General features: G+C 43.2%; 1 long non-coding RNA gene across 1 annotated transcript in view; it reads right to left on the bottom strand.

Annotated features, from left to right (window-relative positions):
- LOC122796421 overlaps nt 1-9,678 on the bottom strand; it is a 172,474-nt gene extending 162,796 nt beyond the window's left edge. The window contains exon 1 of the long non-coding RNA XR_006363972.1: nt 9,614-9,678. This is a non-coding gene — a long non-coding RNA (uncharacterized LOC122796421). The remainder of the gene's footprint in view (nt 1-9,613) is intronic.
- Between the last annotated feature and the right edge of the window lie 11,086 nt (nt 9,679-20,764).

The following is a 20,764-nucleotide window of genomic DNA, read 5'->3' as shown; positions in this document are numbered from 1 at the left end:
AGCTTAAAAATAAATTTCCTGAACAGAAAAGTATTAATAAACAAATAACTTTTTAAAATTTAAGGATTTTCCCAAAGGGAACTTATCTACCCAGCAAAGGAACAGTTCAAGCTGATCACCGATCCTCAAAAGCCTCAGAGGAGAGTAGTCTTTGGCAGCAGGAAAGCTCTGAAAGCTTTGGCACCCACAGCTATCATTTTAGTCAGCTCAGCTAGATCTGAATGATGGTTTGGGTGTATGGAAGATGCCCTGAAGTTTTGGAAGATGGTTGGTGGCTGTATATATAAATCGTATACCTATGGCTACTGCAGCAGTGATCAATATGATGAACAATTCATTAATTTGGGTTCTTTTACTTTCAAGTAAGTAAGTTTTCTTTGCATACGTTTGCTGCTCCTCTTCATAAGGTTATGGGTAAATAATAGGCTAGCTGCCCATGTGGGCCATTTTAAGCCTAGCCAAGTTCCCTTTTGATGCTTGAATTAACAATCCTATTTTACAATAGATTGGTCTTACCCATCCCATGGTTGATAATTACATATTATCCCCAGTGAGAATAACTAGGATCATAACAGATATCTTTTGTGGAATATTCATGGGATACAGCATTTAGGAGCTTCCTCTGTCCATTAGTTGCACAGGAGGCACTCCTGAAGAAAATTTTCTATTACTCATCCACAGAACCAAATCATGACTGAATTTGGACATGGACGAGCTTTGTTTTATGTGGCTGGAGAGGCTGTTCCAGAGCAGTGGTAGCCCCTGTATGACATACGTGTCCCTACAAACCATTCTGTTGATGTAGATGATGTTTAGATCCCTAGACCACATATTTCTGATGCCATCTGACTTGCTGATGTGCAGTAGGTCCATCAGTATATGGTTGAAGGATACCTTGTAGGCCAGACACAGGCCACACCTTAGCAGTATGTAGGATACAGATTAGTGTGACAAGACTGAGTCAGTCCATGTAAGATATATATTGTTTAGGACTTCTGTTATTTTTAGTAAGGTATCTCTGAGGGAATTTAAGTTGTCCCATGTGTCTGTACAGACACATGACAAAGGGGGCATTATACTCAATGACTGTCCTAACGAGGACTGAGTAAAGGATGACAATGTAATTTTCAGATCCATACAAAATCCCTTTGTTTATAAACTATTCAATATATGTCAGGACTTTCTTACGACAGTGGACATGCACTGTTTGAAAGTTAAGTCACTGTCACATAGGTTCCCAAATCTTGAACAACTAGGTCAACTCTTACAAACATATGGTCAATGTGGTAGTAAACTGGGGTAGATAACATCCCAAAGGATATGATAATGCATTGCTTTGATATTTGGGTTTAATACATGATTTTGGCACTAGTTATGTGTTTGGACACACCTTCCTGCAGGATGGTTAAGTCATTTGGGGATTCAATGACTGCTCCTAGGTTGCAGTCATCTTCAAATTTAGTCAGCCATAGCCCTTTGGTATTGGTTGTCATATACTGAAAAAATTAAAATAAATAAGATGATCTTGACAGGGGAGTGGTGGTAGACATGGTCTACATGGACTTCAGAAAGGCTTTTCATTTAGTCCCACACAAGCACATGGAAATCAGAACTGGAGGAGATAACAGTAGGATTGTGACTGAGGAAATGGACTATTGCATGGTTGAATGATAGGACAGAAAATTCTGGTAAAAGAGACAATGTTAATTAAGCAAAATGACTGGTAGAAAGGAAGGATGGAAAAGAAGAGATACAGAAAGCTTTAGAAAGAACTGACAAAATGAACAGAAAGGTAGCAGCTGAGGTTCAGTGCAGAAAAATGCTTAGGACTGGACCAGGTTTTCAGTAATCTGGTATGATATACTAATTGAGGGGAGTGAAACTTACAGCAGAAACAGGGAAGGGATTTGAGGGTGTTGATCAAAGATAAACTTAAGCACCAGGAGTAGAGTGAGAGGGTAGTGGTTGCTAACAGAATGCTGGGATGTATTTTTTGGGGGTGATAGTCTCCAAAAGCAGAGGGGTAACATTTTTACTTTGTCGGGCCTTGATCTGGAAGACATACAATGAAAGGGACATCAAACCATTGAAGACATCCCGAGGAAGGCTTCCGGAATACTGCAAGCTGCAAGGGATGAAAAGGGAAATGGAATGACAAGAGACTAAAGATATGCTTCTTTTCACTAGAGTCGAGAAGAAACATGATAATATAAGTGCACAAGATCGTAGCAGGAAGATGTGAAAGATTAATCCTGAGTAAAGGGAAGAAGAAGAGTGTCACAAGCAACAGACTAAAGAGACTAATTATTCTCTGGATTTTTCAAAGTGCTACTTCACAGAGAGACTTACAGACCCAAAAGAATGGCATACTATAATGGGTGTTGCAGCAGAAATTCACAAAGGCATTCAAGACAGTCTAGAACAGATGGAAAAAGATGATGGAATGGTAAGAATGGAGTAAAGGCAGATAATTAAAATAATTAAATGGGAGAATATGCAAGTTTACTTTTTCCTTCTGACATTATGCAACTGTAATGCAAATGGCCACTCTATGACCCACTTACAGAGGTGGTCCAGTAGAATTACAATAACTTTTGTCACTATAAATCTCAAAACACATAACAGAAGGAATGTGTGATCCACATAGTCTACACAATGACAATCAAGAGATCAGATTACTGAACATCTGAGTTCTCCACACAGCTCTGTACCTCGTCCAGAATAATTCCTACAAGAGCAAAATCCAGTAGTGGGAGAAAGTTGGAATTCTCCCATAGTAAAGGCCAACCTAGGGCCACTGCCATAGAATCCTATGTGAGACACCTGAAACTAGTCCAGACAACTAAATACTAGAATGGTATACGAAACTAGAGGACCACAGTCACCACAGCTGACACCCAGGAAAAATTCTGGAAATGGAGTAAAGGCCAAGAGGAAGCACCATGTAAAGAAAATTCTATCCAGACGATACAAACAGCAGGAACCCCATATGCATTTCTCAGACGATGATGATACGGAGCTGGCATCTGTCACACCAGCTACACGCTTTGCTGGAGCAATGGTATTATGATTTGAGCAGTGAAAGTTTAAACAATTCACACTATGTCAAAGCTAAATGTTAAACACAGAACTGAATGCTTCTCCCAATCTTCCAGGCACCAGAAAACGACAGAAGGATAGCCCCATCCCTGGTGGAAGGGTCTCTACTGACCTTTGATTAGTAGAGAAAGACTGCAGTGACAGCTCCTCCAAGACTGACTTATCTACTTCAGAAAAAGGTCTCTGCAATTAATTAAGGCCTTCTCCTGTGAAGCCCAGACTTCTCTCATTTCTTCCTGATTGCTCGAGGCTGAGTAAACTCAGTTAGGACTGCTAATGGTCCAAGTGGCAAATAACTTCATGGACAATGCTGCAATACCACTGCTGGTGAAACACGGCAACATGGTACCTGGTAAGCTTCTGCCATCTGTCTGCCTTCTTTGCTCTTAAATTTGTGTGGAAGTTTAACAGGAAGGAAAGAATAGGATGACACTGTCAAAAGTGAAAAGAATACTACTCTTCTTTTTCTAATTCTCAAAGTTCTCCTGGAATAATCCACTAAATACACCTCACCTAGCTTGGTATAGATCATAATAAGATGAGGACAGCCTGAGGCATGATGCCCTACAGGGGATGAAACCAGTGGTTGTAGTTCTAGCCACTACAGTTACACTGTCAAAGGAATAATAGGTCACATGGGACTCTATGGAAGGAGCTGCATTAAAGACTCTCAACAGCTTCAAACCTGAGGGTGGGAATGGACAGTTCTTGCAATGCTTACTGAACTACCCAAGTCTGAAAATAAATCATGCAGCATAAGTAATTAAGCTCATCAGACACAAAACATCAGAAGACTTTTTGTCATATCTAATAACAGCCTTTCACTCTCAGTCCAAGAAAAGCCAAATCAACCACTAGAATTTCTGAAACCTACGCTGTCAAAAGGCGTGACTCATGAATGACGCTGGGGTTTAGCATAATGGTTAAAATCTTCACCTCAAAGGTACAGGATTTGATTCTGGTCTTGGAATATTTGCTAGGCTTAAAATGGCCGTTCAGTGCAGTCAGCCTAGTATTTAACTATGAATCTGGTATGAGATACCCGGTAGGAAGGGGAGACCAATGTCACTACAAATGGTCTGCTTTCTTCAGTTTTGAAGAACCCAAATACAGGTAATCATCGGTAACAACATGTTCCATGTTCAACATTGTCTTCTTTCTCTGATGGTTAAAACTAAAATTCTTCAAAGACAAAAGGTAGGGGAGACTGCTATTCCAAGGTTAATTTTATCAGCCTTCGGCTTTCTCCAAACAAGAGTTCCACAGAAGAGCAGCTAGAAACACAGGAAGGTTCACTTGTCCCTGTCAGCTCCTAGGATAGGCTTAATGTCCTGAGATTTTAGGACAAAATTATTTCCTATATTTTATGAAATAGTTGCATAAAACAGTTATTCTGTATCTAAAATACCTAAATGTTATAAGAAACAGAATAAACAACTAAAATGCTACAAGAATAAGCTTTTATTCAGGCAAAAAAGTTAAGTTCGTATGTGTCAGCCTGTAAAATCTGATGTTTGCACCAAAAATGTCCCACTTTGGCCATTTGAAAAGGTGGCAACCCTAGATAGGCTCTGTGATGGCCACAGATTCTGGAAGAAATAAAAAATCTTCCAGCGGCTTGACATTTGGATGCTAGGGAAGAAAAATGATTAAAGGCTGGAATATTTTAACAGTATTTTAAAAGAAGAAGCATCAACATCCTGGAAGAAAGTGGTGGTGGCTGTAATACTAAAAAATGGTAAAGACCCATCAGATCCAGCCTTATATAGGCCCATTTTGATTCTAAACCACAATTATAATATTTTTATTTCTATAATGGCTAGAAGAATAGCAAAGGGATGTCAAAATGAACAGATACGGATCAATGTGGGTTTTTTTTGGAGGGCAGGCAAACATTTGACAATATTAATAGAACAATGATGATCCAGAGGGAAGCAGAATGCAAGAAAATACCACTGTTGTTGGTGGGTCTTGATGTAGAGAAAGCATTCAACAAAGTAAACTGGGATTTTATAAGCAGGGCAATGGAAGCATTTGCATTCCCTGATAAAATTATAAGATTGATTAGGAGGATATATGAGAGATGAGAAAATGAAAGCAAGTGGGTTCCTCTCTGATGAGTTCTGTTTGTGCAGAGGAACTAGGAAGGAGTGTCCTCTTTCACCTTTGTTATTTGCGTTATATTTAGAACCACCGGCAAAGAAAATAAGAGATCCTGAAATTCAAGGATATAAGTGGTATGGTAGTCAAGGAAAGCTGGCTTTATTTGCAGATGATATAATTTTATACTTGATAAAACCAGACCAGAAAAGGACATTTCAGTGCTGTGGAACACTTTGAGACAGTTTCAAGTCTTTTCAGGATATAAAATTAATGAAGATAAAACAAAGTTAATAGCTGTAATCTACGACATATAAAGCCATGTCCAACCCGGAATTAATGGACATGCTGCACCTCAGAAAATCCAAATCCCATCGAGCTACGCGCTCGAGGGACTTGAACCTCAGCACTGAAATAAATAGGGCATGCTGGAGGGACAGATTCATAACCCAGAGGCTCCCTTCACTCTGGAATAAAATCCCAGTCCAGGTTAGGCAGAGTCCCTCACTGACTCTCTTCAAGAGGAATCTTGATGAGTGGATGGGAGATCATAGGTTTACCCCGGGTATCACTTCTGTGTCACTGTTAGACAGAGGCACAGTATACTAACCCCGAAAAAGGGCATAGCAAAATTAATTTAAAATGGGTGTCGAAAGCCATACACACTCTGGATAGGCTTATAAATGCCCTAGGGCAGATAGCCTAGTATGAACCTATGAACCTATGTACCCACACAAGAATTAGTTAAGCAATACCCATATTTATGGGACATGACAAAACTGAGTACTTAGGAATATGGATTAAAATGTTTCTGTCACGGCAGCTAAGGATATACAGGAAGAAACAAATAATACAAAAACCTGAGAAATCGGAGCTCCGTTTTATGGCTATGGACAGCAACATACAAGCAGTGAAACTGTTTTTAGTCCATTTAGTTTTATACACAGGTCAAGCATATTTTTATCAACAAGAGGAGAAGTTGTGGATACCAATTTATAAAGAGTTGAAGGATTTTATCTCGGAGGGAAGGTGGCAAGAGCCAAGTGGGATAAGCTGATCCTTCCAACAGAACAAGGTGGTTTGGGATTACCTGATTTGAATGGGTATTTCACAGTTACACAGTTAAGGCTTCTATACATAGCACAAACAGAAAGCTGTAATTCAAAGTAGAAAGGGGTGATGATGATGAAAGGGGGGGATGCTTAAGAAACACAGACAGAGCCTGTGATTTTGGATGCAGATCCTTAAGGAGAATAATAACAATACAGAACATTATATTCATAAAGCAGCATAAAGTACTTTAAGAACTAAGCCAACATGGGAAGGAGAAAGGAGATTCTGCTGATAGGGATGACTGCAATTAGGGGTATACAGAATAGGCAAGAGGGTCCTGGAATTTACTGGAGAAAACTGGCAAACAATGGAGGGGTATATGTATGGCTACCAAATATGCAACAATGACTAGACGTGTTAGGATCCTTGCTTGGAAGTGTTTGCATACATACTTTTATACCCCAAACAGACTCCAATGTTTTTCCTCAGGTTATTGCAAATTTTGGAGGTGTGATGGGGAAGAAAGAGGTAACTGGGAACATATTTTTTGAGAGTGTAATGAGTTGGCAGACTTTAAAAATTTCATGCAGACTACTGTATGAAATACTGGGTGAATAAATTGGGGTAACTGAGGAAATTATTTTTTAAGCTGTGATACAGAATCAGAATTGCTTAGATATAGTAAAGCCTTGCTGAGTTTAATTCTGCTGGCTGCCAAAAAAAGCAGTTACTAGAAAATGGAAATCAAAGTTTAAACCAACTATATTGGAAGTAATGAATATAGTAACAGAGATAAAACAATTGTAAGTGGAACCTTTAGAAAAGGGTAGGAGCAAATTACATAGACAAATGTGAATTTTGGGAATAATACATGCAGAACAATGTTTTGGAGGAGGAATGAAGTTTAAGGGAAGGCAGGAAGTGAATGAGCTTTGTAATGTTTGGCAGTGACTGGATAGATTATAAATGACGTATAATGTTTGCAACTGAAAATATGTCAATATTGTTTGTTTTTTTGTACATAAATGTGTGATTGCCTATGTCATAATTGATAAAAGGGCTTACCTGCAGCTTGTAGCTGTACTTCAGCTCCTTGCTGCATTCCCGTTTACAAGGTGAAGTACAGGTCAGGCTCACTGATAATGAGTTCAATGGTAGACGAATGCTTTACAAAGTGATCCAAGGAAATGACAAAGAATTGCATGGCCTAGTGCTAACAGCACACCTATGAAGCATACTCTTCAATACCTGCTCACCAACCATGTACTGAACAGATTACAAAAGTCCACTACGCAGGTTGGGAATGGTAGTCCAAAATCAGGCACAGAAATCCTGACGAGACCAGATCAATCTATGCTGGAAAGCAGTCAGCCATTCTGGTACAGAGGAAGTAAGTTCATTTTCCAAGCCCCAGTTCAAGTCCAGAGACATCTCTGCATTTAAAAGCCTGCTTCTTGCTTTGCTCACTTAAGGAGGTGGCAGCTCATGACAGTAAAGAATGGGAGGAGACAGTTAAACCTCGGGTCCTGGTGCAGGGGGACACTTCAATTTACCTTGCATAATGACTGTCAGTGGTGAAACAGGTAGCACACTCACCTTTGGTGTTCTATTCCCACAACATGCAAATTAACTGCTGACACTGCAGTGCAGCATAAGGGAGTTGTGACACTCCTGAGTGTGCCATCCTTCAGATGAGACATTAAACCAAAGCCATATCTGCCTGAGTTGGTGGTAACACAGGTGGATGTAAAAGATCCCACACCACCTATCAAAAAAGTAGAGCCGATGCAGTGGCCAAATGTCCACAGCACTGTAAATATCACCTCAGGTCTCTCCTGAAAAGAGGCTGGTAGCCCACTGGGACTAACCCAGTCAAAAAAAGATATAGAAAAATAAATATACATTCATAGATAAGAAGCAGGATAAGTCCTTTAATAAGAACAGAAGGATGCTGTTGGTGCAGTAGACTTAAGAAGTGCAGCCAAGTCTGGGCTAAGACAGGGACAATTTCTGTTTCATGCAACTGCCTCACACTGAGACAAGCCCTCCACTCCTGAAATCCGCAGGGCCTCACTGAGACAGATGCCTGGTGTCAGAGCCATGGCCTCAAGCTCAATGCCAAAAAGCGCAGTGTCATCACCTTTGGTAAAAACTCTGTACCCATGAACTACCACATAGGCAGCAATCTACTTAACACCGAATGTGTGATAAGAGACCTTGGGACCCAGGTGGACAGTAGTCTTTCCTTTGATAGTCACAACGCCACAGTAGTCAGGAAGTCCTTCTACGTGGCACACCTCATCATAAAAGGGTTCTCATCCAGGAAAAAAAGAGGTCTTTGTTCCCCTCTACTCGACACTCATTAGACCCATTATAGAGTACAACGCCCCTTTTGGAATGTACCTCACAAGACATCTGCAGCAGCTGAAAAGGCCACAGAAGTACCTCACAAAGAGGATTACTGGCCTAAAACAAATGCCCTACACTGACCGTCTCAAAAAACTCCAGCTTTACTCCATAGCATATTACCTACTCCGAGGTGATCTCTGCCTAACATATAAAGCTATGTCAAACCCAGAGCTGTTGGACACGCTACACCTAAAGAAATCCCAATCCCTCAGAGCTACACGCTCTAGGGACCTAAACCTTGTCACCACAATAAACAGGACATGCTGGAAGGATAGAGTCCTGTCCCAGAGACTTCTCATACGCTGGAACAGGCTACCCATCCATCTCAAGCGAAGTTCTTCATTATCACTCTTCAAGAAAAATCTTGATGAGTGGATGGGAAATAGGAAATACACCCCGGGATCACTTCTGTGTCTCTGCTCGACAGTGGCACAGGAAAATAACTTTCTTGGGTGGCGTAAGCCAGGAAACCTTGTTGGCTAGGCTTACATAGGCCATTTGGCTGATAGGTTCATAGGTAGGTACTAGGCTATGAAATGAAACATGATGCAGACCTTAAGGCTGTCTCTAGAAGAGCTAACAGAATGGCACTTGAGAAAAACCATCAATGTCATCCACTCCTTGCACAAAAGGCATCTTCTTTGGTTGTCTTAATTTATTACCCGCTGAGAGCAGATAAGATTTTTAGCCAAAGAATGAGGGAAATTTCCAACAATGCATACTACAAAGAAATACAAACAGCATGATAAAAAACACTGAGGGTCCCTCTATGGCATATGCACCCTTTAGCCTTGGCAGAGAGGAAAAAGGAATAAGCCAAAGTTAAGTTCAGTGCAAGCAGTGCAGCTCAAGAGATGACAGACAAGGCATAAGATGCAGTACTCAAGAGAGGTCTGTCCACAGTAGAAGACAGGGTTATTACCAAGCTGACAAGTGCTGCAAACCAACTTACCTGCACAGTTTTTACTAATCCTTTCCGCTTCAATCTACAATCACTGAAACGCTCAGGAACAATCTAAATGGAAACAGAGAAAAAACATGGTTAACAAAGACTGGATTGCAAAAGTGAATCTATTCATGCATCAACATTTATGTTAAGTTCCCACCACAACTGAACTATGTCCTAAACATCCTCACATTCGAGAAGACTCCTAAAAGTTAGGGAAGACCATAGGACAGTATAGGAAGTCCAGCTCTGGACCTGGAAGCCACTCAAACTGTAGTGCTTATAGAAAGTGGGGACAGAAGTCCAGGTTGCTGCTTCAAGATTAGCCTCTGTAGTAACACCTCTGAGGAAGACTATGACAGCTGCAGTGGTTCCAATGGAGTGGGTCCTGATGTACCCTGGAACCGCCTTAGTGTGAGCTTAACAAAACAATACTAAAGAAAATGCAATGAGTAAACCATTCAGAAAGGGTCTGTCTACTAGTTTTCCAATCCATCCTTCCCTTTTGTACTGAAGATAATTAGTTGCTCAGACTTTCTGAATTCTCTTGTTCTGTGTAAATAATATCTCAGCTGTCTATGCACACTAAGGGAATGAGGGGTCCAATTTCCAATGTTCTGTGGCTTAAGGAAGAAAACTGGTAAATGAACAGCCTGGTTAAGGTAAACCTCAGAAACCACCTTAAAATTGAAGGATTAGTATAAAAGCTTTCTTAGTTCTGGTGAAAGACTAAGAGTTCTTTGCATGTCAACACATGGAGTCTTCTAGTAGAGATAACAGTTACCTAAAACAGCACCTTCTGAAAAAGACATTGGAAAGTAGTTGAAGCAGATGCTTCAAAAGGAGCCAGGTTTAATTCTTCTAATACAAACTTAAGATCCCATGTTGGAGCAATCTCCATTCTTGGTGGCCTCAGCTGGAGGACCCAGTCCAGGAACTTCTTAACAGATGACCTGGAGAATAACAGTGGGTCCACTGAAAGACAAACTGAAATGGCATTTTGACAGATGTACAAGTCAAGCCAGTTTTGTAAAGGTCAAACAGCTTAGCCACTTTAAACTTGTTTGGGGTCAAGTTTCTTGGACTATTATAAAAGAGGACAATCTTTTTCCACTTAGCTAGGTAGGATATTTTGGTGTTTTGTTTCCTAGCCTCCCTCATAATTTCAGCACCTCTTCAGAGAACACTTGTCTACTCTCAATGTGATACCACTCAAGCCGTTAGCCTTTCCTTAGAATGGCTAGATTATGGTGCAAGAGGGACCGTTTGTTTCAAGTCAGTAGATCCCCATGTTGAGACAGCACTTTCCATTTCCTCTTGCTAGACTGTTCATCAGAGGGAACCTGTGTTGTCTTGGCTAAAAGGGCACTATTAAAATCACTTTTGGCTTTTCCTCCACTATTTCAGCAATACCTTGGGGATCAAAGACATTGGGAAATGCATAAAGAAACGGATCATCACCAATTAATTCAGAAGGCATCTACTTTCCTAGCTTCTGGAGATGAAGTCAGTAGCCTATTCAGATGAGAGATAAATACATCTATTTCTGGTACACCCCACATCCAGATCAGATCCAGAGAAACATTCTTGAGTAGCTTCCCTTCATGGGGATCTGCTAGAGATCTTCTCAGCCCGTTTGCCACAATATACTGCACAGATGGAATTTAGACTGCATTTAGTGTCATGCCTGTTTCTGCAGCTATTACCCAGGCCTGATGGCCAGTTTGCCACAACAGGTACGGAGGAGCTTCTCCTTGCTTATTTATGTACCACATAACTGTAGTGTTTTTCCTTGCCTGGAGAACCCCCTTCTTTAAGACTCAGGTAAAGACCTTCAGGGCTAGAAAGACTGCCATCTCCTCTTTCATGTTTATGTGTTTTCTTCTCATCCTAGCAAAAAAAAAAAAAAAACAAAAAAAAAACAATCTACAGTACCACGGAGAATGAGACGTCCAACCAAAAAGTTTTCTGTAAAACCAGCTTTAATCCTTAAAATTATAAGCACTTTCGTTTTTGTACACCAAAAACTTCTTCAGATACTGGTAGACAGATAAAAGATACTGGTATCTGAAGAAGTTTTTGATGTACAAAAACGAAAGTGCTTATACTTTTAAAGATTAAAGCTGGTTTTACAAAAAAAAACTTTTTGGTTGGACGTCTCATTCTCTGTGGTGCTGTGGATTGTGTTTTTTTTTTTTTTTTTTTTTTTGTGGTTTGTTTGCTGGGTCTGCCTTTTTCTTCTAATCCTACCCTCCCAAGTTCCCTGCATCTAAAGATCTCTCAAATGAACCCAGTGGTAAGGGTCACTGCGAGTTAGGGCACTTTGAAGCGTACACCTGGGGGTTTATACCACTTTGTCAAATCACTAATAAGCAAACACCTACTCGTCAAACCTCTTTTTATCCAAGCCACTAAATCATTTAACGCCATTTTAATGAAAATTTTACCTAAGGCAAATCAATGGTACGCTAACCAAGCAATTGTGAAAAAAATCATAAAATTTAAAACCTACCCACTTGGGGGGCTGTGCCCCCCCAATTAAATATACCAAGTCCGAGACTGCACTACAGTAGGGAAAAGGGCAAATCCAGATGGTGGGCAACCACTGGTTTACCCTAGGAAAAATTTGCTGTTCGATGATTAGCGGTGCCCCCCCCCTCCCAGTTCAGACTGCATTATTGAACCCACCATGAGATCTCCTTCTTGATGCATAGGAGGAGGAGGAGTGGGATACTGGTTTCTAATATTTAAGTATACGGACACAATTGGTTTCTCAGATACCAGTAAAGCTTCATGTGCAGCTGTGCAAGTTGCACCATTATGATATCAGACGCCATGCATCCAAAAGTCTCAAGGACTCACTGGCTGAGATTCCATTCTGCAGCAAAATGTTAAAAAAAAAAAACTCTGAGGATAGGGGTAAATCGGAGTGTCCTTTGTACCGCAGTAGACAGACACTGGAGTTGGATATTTTGAAAAGACTCTGTACAGTAGACAAGTCAGAAGATATAGATGTTAGCTGGATGTGAAATACCCTGTTACAAACCTGAGGAATTTTCTGTTGGCTTTGGCTATGTAGACATGAAGGTAGCTATCCTTTAGGTCCAGATTGACCATGAATCCCTTTGGTGGCAGAAGTAGTAAGAGGCTTTGGAAACTTATTCTAAATTCTGGCAGTCAGAGAAACTTAGATAAGGCAGGTCTAGGATTTCTCTCCATGTGCCTTCTTTCCTTTGAACCAAGAACAGCCTGGAAAAGAACCCTCAAAAGCTTTCCACCTATTCATTTTAGACAAGGTTCTTCATAAAAAAAAGATTAAATGGCCTTTCGATGGCTTCTGAATGCAACATTTCCTCTAGGATTGATGGGATGAGACCCACCTGATCATTGGGAAATGGTGGGATACCACTACTCTCTGAAATCTTTTGGAACTGTAATTTGTAACCTTCTCTTGGAATGTTTAAGTACTTACTGGACTTGGGTAGTATTTTCTCAACTTTTTACAAAGAAGGCTGTGTCCTCCAATTTTCTCTATGGGGTTAGGAACTGCTGGGCGATGTGGTGTGAGTGGATTGTTTGGCTAAGTCATGGCTGAGAATTCTTGGGGTCTAAGTACTGAGGGTCCACAGGTGTCTCTCTCTAGGTTTTACTTGCCATTCATTTTTCTGATTGACATTTTTCCCTTTGCAAGGCCTACATGTTGGGATGGAAATTCCCACTGAATACAGGCACGTGTGCCTGAAAAGTTGTTTCAGACTGCATAGCCTTGCCCTTTTTCCCAGTCTCTTGAAAACTCCTTAACCACGCAGTCCAAAAAGGATATCCTTATCTAAAGGTGCACTGTCCTCAGTCTGTCCTGCATAATGCATCTATTTGTCATAGCCATCCTTTTTGGAGTTTCTGGAAACCTAAGAAGAGAGGTGACAAAACTCTGCTGTCTTTTGCTTCAGATCTTTATCTTCTATCCCCCTCTGTCTTACCCTTCATCTTCTCCAGCAGGGAGTGTTGGTAGGAAAGTACGTGGGACTGGCAATTTAAGGCTATGAAGAGAAAAGCATAAGTATATACTTTCTGCCTCTAAACAAATCTGTTGAGTATTCTACTCTTCCTGTTATCAAGAATAGAATTCTTGGATGAAGTGAATACTATCCCTTGCTGAAATCATCCAGGGACACCACAGTTGGCTCAGCCAAATGATTACTATGACGGAACTTAACTCTTTATAAATAGACGTTATGTACTCACCATAATGTCCCATCTGAGTAGTTCTACTTCATATGTCTTTAACCTGTTGGATACCGGATCCGTATCGGATCTGAGTTGGCAATCTTACTAGCATCTGCTCTGAGCTCCAAGCTCCTCCCATTACCCATAATACACCTCCACTACCTTCCAATCCCCAGATCAAGTTTGCTGATCCTTATACAAATAACCCGACTGGAGAAAAAATATATACTTATGACCTATAACTGCAGCCCGCAGGCTGTTCACAAGATAAGGTCTGGGGGAAGGAGGGAGGAATGGCTGAAGACAAATGAAGTAGAACTACTCAGATGGAATGTTATGGTGAGTACATACCTTCTTTATCTGAAGTAGTTTACTTCATTTGATCTTCAACCTGTGGGACAGAGTCCACAGCTACTAAACTCCTGGGTGGCCCTCATGGAAGGATATTCCGGAGCACTGCGGAACCAAAGGATGCACTCCTTCTGAAAGTTGAATCCAATTTGTAATGAAAAATAAATGTACGAGATGAGGACCAAGTAGCTGTAGAACAAATATCATCCAAGGAGACTCTAGACCAAAATGCTGAACATGTAGTCATGGACCAAGTGGAATGAGGTTTCACCTGACCTGGAGGAGACCTACATTTGCCCTTATATACCTGAAGGATGCATGAAGAAATCCACTTAGCAATAGTGACCTTGGAGATAGGTTTACTCAAAAAGGGTTTACAGAAGGATACAAACAATTTGATCAGATTTACGGAAATTTTTTTGCCCTATGTAAATAGAATCATAATTGTCTAAGCACATCCAGCAAATGTAGTTTGCATTCCATCTTGTAAGCAAAATTAGGGAAGAAAACTGGTAAATTGATGGTTTGATTAATATTAACTGGTGATGCCAACTTGGGAAGAAAGGATGGATTGGTCCGAAAGGAAACCCTATCTTTGGGGAAAATAATATAAAGAACTCTGACGGACAAGGCCTACAGTTCTGAAACCCTTTTTGCAGAAGTAATAGCCACCAGAAATGCTGTTTTCCAAGATAAAAATTTTAGATCTGTGGTTGCAGTGCGTTCAAAAGGTGGAGCGACCAGAGCTTGAAGAACCATAGTAAGATCCCATGAGGGAACAGGATCCTTGACCGGAAGGCGTAACAGAAAAGTTCCTTTGATAAAAGCTTTACACAGTCTGGAGGAGGCTAGAGAGGCAGAGTTCTCACCGACATGAAAATGAGAAATGGCAGCCAATTGAACCTTGACAGTAGAAGAACTAGCTCCGTGCTGAAAAATATCAGCTAGAAAATCAAGAATGGCAGAAACAGGAGCCGTGAAGGGGTCTAAACTCCTTTGAAAGGCCCAAACAGAAAAACATTTCCATTTATTGCGATAAACCTTCCTGGTAGAAGACTTATGAGCAGCCACCAAAATAGGCCTGAATGAAAATGATAATCCAGAAGTCCTAGCAATCATGGGAACTGCAGCAGCCAAGCGGTGAGCGTCAAACTGTCCAGGTTCAGATGAGGAACCCCCATGGGTGTGAAATCAGATCCTGAATGGGATCCAAGATCCAGGGTGGAGCCAGAAGGTGGGACCAAAGGAAGGGAAACCATACTTGGTGTGGCCAAAATGGGGCAATGAGGATCACTCTGCTCCTCAGTTGATGAGCTCTTTGTAGAAACCTCAGAATAAGAGGTACTGGAGGGTAAGCATACAGAAGACCGGGAGGCCAAGCATGGACTAGAGTAACTCTGGGGGGCTCGCCCGGCAGGGGGTTCAGAGCAAAAAACTCACTGCACTTCACGTTGGAAGGAGATGTGAAGAGATCGCAGCAAGGCTGACCCCACTTCAGGAAGATCTGTTCCACTACCACTACTGTCTGCTAGAATGTTGGACCATCCTGAAATGTACGTTGCGATGAGAAAATGACCGGTGGAGATCGCCCATTCCCACACTCTCATGGCCTCACGACAAAGGGGGTAAGACCTGGTCCCTCCCTGTTTGTTGACATACCAGACCACTGACATGTTGTCTGACTGAACTGCAATGGTTCCCAGAGGAAGAAAGGCATGAAGGGCCTGCAACGCTAAAAGGACTGCCCTCATCTCTAGAAAGTTTATATGCAAAGCTGGTCTCTACAGGGGACCACAGGCCTTTGACTGTCCTGCCCGAACAATGCCCCCCCCACCCGTGTTGGGAGGCGTCCGTGGTCACAGTGGCTTAGACAAAGGATGAAACAAAGGGTCATCCCTCCAAAATGTCTGGAGAACACATCCACCATATGAGAGACGACCGACTCGACTGAGTTGTATGGGATACGACACTGGAAGTTCCAACAGGGACCACTGTACAGCTAGTGTCCACTGTAGAATTCTCATATGTAACCGGGCACACGGGAGAAGCGTTATAGTTGCTGCTACTGAACCTAAGGCCCTCAACACTGATTCTGCCAATGGAAGAAGAGAATGGTAGATAAGAGAGACATGCATCTTCAAGTTTTGTACTCTCTCCGAGATCAGGAAGACTTTGCACTGTAATGTATCTATCCTTGCCCCAGTGTAGTCTATCACCTGTACACAATTTAGGAGTGATTTGGATGTGTTGATTGTGATCCCCAAATGCAGGGCAAGGATTAAGAAATAATCCCTGGTTTGGGAGAGTAGACGCCTGGTGGGAGCAGTGAGGAGCCAATCGTTCAGGTACTGATAGACCTGAATTCCCTGAAGCTTCAGGTGAGCCACTACCACCTCCATAACTTTGGTGAACACCCTGGGGGCTGTGGTGAGACCAAAGGGTAGGGGCTCGAAATTGGTAATGACTGACTCCTAGCCGGAAGTGGAGGAACCTCCTGGAGCTTCTGTGCATCTTTATGTGACAGTAAGCATCCTGGAGGTCTAATGAGCACATCCAGTCGTTCTCTTGCAGTTATGACATGATGGACTGCAGTGTGACCATCTGGAATTTTTCTTTGGCAACTAACAGGTTCAGGATAGACAGGTCCAGAATCGGCCTTAAGTCCTCCATTTTCTTTGGCACCAAAAAGAACCTAGAGTAAAAGCCCCACCAGGACTGATCTGGGGGACGGTTTTGATGGCTCGTTTTCCTAGCAGCCTACAACTTTCCTGTGCTGCTGCCTCCCTTTGTGTGGGTGGTACATCCAATAGGTGTTTGGGAGATTTGAGTGGGCCCACAAAGGGGATGGAGTATCTTCTGGATATGATCTGAAGCACCCAGCGGTCCGATATTATGGACTCCCATGCCACCATGTGCAAGGAGAATCATCCCCCGAATGCCTCCAGAGTAGAGCAGTCGGGCCACCCCTCAGGGTTGCTGTCCGGGCCTGTCCGAGAAAGTTTTTCAAGACCCAAAATTCCTCGGACCCCCTCTGCCTCTGGGCCGGCATCCATTCTGTCCCCCTCTGCTTCTGGGGGAAGAAGAAGAGCCCTGAGTGTCCCAGGAATACTGAGACGTCTGGAACCACATCTTCTTTTGCCCTTGCTGATTCTGGGAAAAGGACCTTTGAGGGTTCGAGAAGCGGATTCCAATGGCAGACAGTGTCTTCCCGTCCTTCTGCCTCTGGACTAAAGTCTCTTTGACGGTCATACCAAAGAGAGTAGAGCCATCATAAGGGGCATTGGCAAAGGACGTCTTGAAAGGTTCTGAAAATTGACAAAGTCTGAGCCAGGCGTTGCGCCTCATGGACACGCCAAACCCAGCTGCCCTAACCGCTCCTTCAGTAGCATGTGAAAGGAGTCACATGGACATGTTGGAGACTGCTTTCAAAGTGGCCATCCTCGCGGAGAATGAGTCCCTGTCCTCCTGCGACATGGACTTAGGGGGAGACTCCTCCAGCTCCTTGACCAGGCCACGATGGAGTCTAATGACGTGGGCCAGGTAGTTCAGTGCCTAAAAGAAAAGGCAGCAGAAGTGTAAACCCACTTTCCTAAGCAGTCTATCATCTGCGACTCTCGGTCAGGAGGCTGAACCGAGGAACTCTCCTACGCTAGTTCCTTCTTTGTGGCTGCTGCTACCACCATAACGAGTACAGGGAGCCCTTGTCCCATGCTGGCCTAAACGATGGGGGACTCAAAATCTTGTCAGGCCTTTTGGGAATTGGTTCCACTGTGTCAGACTCCTTCCAGGCCCACGAGGTGATCAGATCCACTAAGGGATCTGTGGGAGGAGGGACACCCAGGAAATAGCTGGGCCCGTGCCGAAAGCCTCCAGGAACACAGACTCGTCAGAAGGAGGTTTGGGGGCAGATCAACCTCGCCATTGGCGAAGGATTTCCATGAGGTCTCCAAAGGAGACATCCTCAAGAGGTAACCTGGGGGAAACTTCCCCATCATCCAAATCTGTATCCTCGGTGAGTCCAAGTGCCTCCTTTTACACGTATGCTTGTTGTGAGGCACATCTCCGATGGGGCTCTCTGGGGGAAACTCGCAAGCCACTTGTTCCTCAGGGGGAACCGTCTGGGACTCCTCGAGCACGGGCTGTCCCACTGGTAAAATGATGGGATTCGTAGAAAGAGCCAAGAGGGTCGGGGCAGAGTTTGAGGCGATAGTCAGGGGTCTTGATCCAGCAGAGAGAACCCTTTCTACTATGTCGAATGCCGAGGGAGAACAAACCTCCTGTGGAACCAATAAGAAGCCGGTCTCCCCCAGGGTCCGGGAGAATCGGAGCCGGGCGCTAAGTGGACGGAGCTCCGAGGGAGGGAAAAGGTGGAGTCAATGAAAAAAGTTCCACTCCCTCAGATCAGACACCCAAACTCCAGCTCCAAGAACAGCTCGGATCTGAGCTGGTCGGATCTGACACGGTCCAGGAAGCTGTTGGCATTGAGGAAGCAGATACCTTCAGTGCTGACCCACTGATTAAAGCCATCCTTGGATCAGAGTACTCTGAACCCGGTGGTCGGATCAGAGAAGGAGAAATTGGTGTAAAAAAAGGAAGCAAGCTCCCCCTTCTGAGGGAGAGGGGGCTGGCAAGACCCCCATCTGGATCTGAATATGAAAGAACCTCCTCACCATTTTATCCATGTCGACTTCTGATAAGGACCATGTGGACCTAGACGAGGCCACGGATTCCGACGTTGGGGGTCGGGGCACCGAGGCCCTAGATGTAAGAGCATGTCTCTTCCAGCACCAGGGGAAACCTCGGAGATTGGAGCCGAGAGGAGTCATGGATCCTATAAGTCCTAACAGGTGAAGAGAGGTCCAGAGACCTCTTACATTTCTCCGTCCTAGATTTTGTCTCTCTCTCTCCTTCTCTCTGCCCCTGTTCCACTCCACTTCCGCAGGCTTTGAAATGGGAGGTTGAGTCACAGCCTGGGAGGGAGGAGAAGCAAGGGCAAGAGTAGAACGACAGGCAGCCACAGCAGGCACTGTGACCAAAGCCGAGGACGAGACAACCGCCTCAGAAGGGGGAAGAAGGCCTTTCAGGGCCAATTTAGCCTTCCTGTCCTTGAGTGCACGTGGGTTAAAAGCAGAGCATATAGAGCAGTCTGTACTAAGATGGGCCATGCCCAAGCACATTACACAAAGAGTGTGACCATCTGCTGGGGACAGCTTATGGCCACACTCAGTGCACCTTTTGAACACCGGCTTATCAGCCATTTATGCAAGAGGGAAAACAAGTATATATAAAAAAATTATTATTTTCCCCACTAAAAATCACTCACACATAGAACACACTAAGGGGGGTGAGGGGAAGAAAGTACACTCACTAATTATGCTAAACTAAGCTAAATAAGACTAAAGTTTTAAACACAGGACGCACCAAGCGAGGGGAGGAAAAGGGGAACCTACACTAATCACAATCCTAAAGTTAGCAGAGAAAAAAGGCTTACTAAAAGCTTTAATACCCACTTACTACTCGAAGCTCTGGAGATCATGATGCTTCAGCTAGCCACGGCAAACGAGATCTGATGGGTTGGAAGGTAGTGGAGGTGTATTATGGGTAAGAGGAGGAGCTCAGAGCAGATGCTAGTAAGATTGCTGGCTCTGATCTGATACAGTTCCGGTATCCCACAGGTTGAAGATCAAATGAAGTAAACTACTTCAGATGCAGTCAGGGTTCCTTGGGGTAGGGTGAAGGGAGTCTGGTCAACACATGCTGTGGTAAAAAACATTCTCTAGGACATCTAGCACTGGGGGAACAAGCAGCTAGAGCTTTAGGTTCAGACAAGCCTATAAAAGCTCTGTAACTGAGCAGGTCCTTAGAATATTCTTCTGTCTCCTACTGACAATCTTTATTATGTGACGGGTGTCTAGAAAGGTGAAGTCCTTTGGTCAACAACCAGAGGAAAGGGTGTCCTTTGTGCCTGATTTATAAGTTCAGTGGATTGATCTGGCCCACATATGCCAGTTCACCTTCCTCTGTATCATGGGAATCAGAATCTTCACATGAAAGTTCCACCCTTCTCCTTTTAGAAGGCCACTGACCATCTGTGGGATTTCTATGTCTGCCCTTTTGCATTTTAAAAATGGCATAAATATGTTAGTCAGTTCAACCAGTGAATGAGTGGAAGCTTGTGAAGTGGAAGGAGTTGAGACACTACCTGAGTTAGACTGAGACACGCACCAGTCTGGTCTTCTGCATTTTGTGCCTTGTGGCTTCAGGTATATTTGCCATAGAGGCCATGGGAGGATGGGATGGACCAAGATCTCTATCCAGTCTTTGGGAACCTCCTTGCAAATTAAAATCTTGGGGGTCTCATTTTCACCTTTAATAAAGTGGACGACCTGACTCCAAGGCAGAGGGCTGCAAAAATGTCTCTCCATGCCTGCAGTCACTGGTCCCATACAGGGAGATGCTGTCTTACAGGATGTCTTCAATAACCTAACACTGATACCAGTGTTTCTTACTGGAGTGCTTTTATAGTGGCAGAAGATCCTATAGGTGTTGGCTGTTGTGATGGCAGCAAATAAAGTACAG

The sequence above is a fragment of the Protopterus annectens genome, chromosome 3.part0 (assembly GCF_019279795.1).
Source record: "Protopterus annectens isolate FY-2018-M chromosome 3.part0, PAN1.0, whole genome shotgun sequence".
Taxonomy (NCBI): Eukaryota; Metazoa; Chordata; order Ceratodontiformes; family Protopteridae; genus Protopterus; species Protopterus annectens.
Note: the sequence above shows the minus strand (reverse complement) of the source record. Positions and strands in the feature narration are given on the sequence as shown.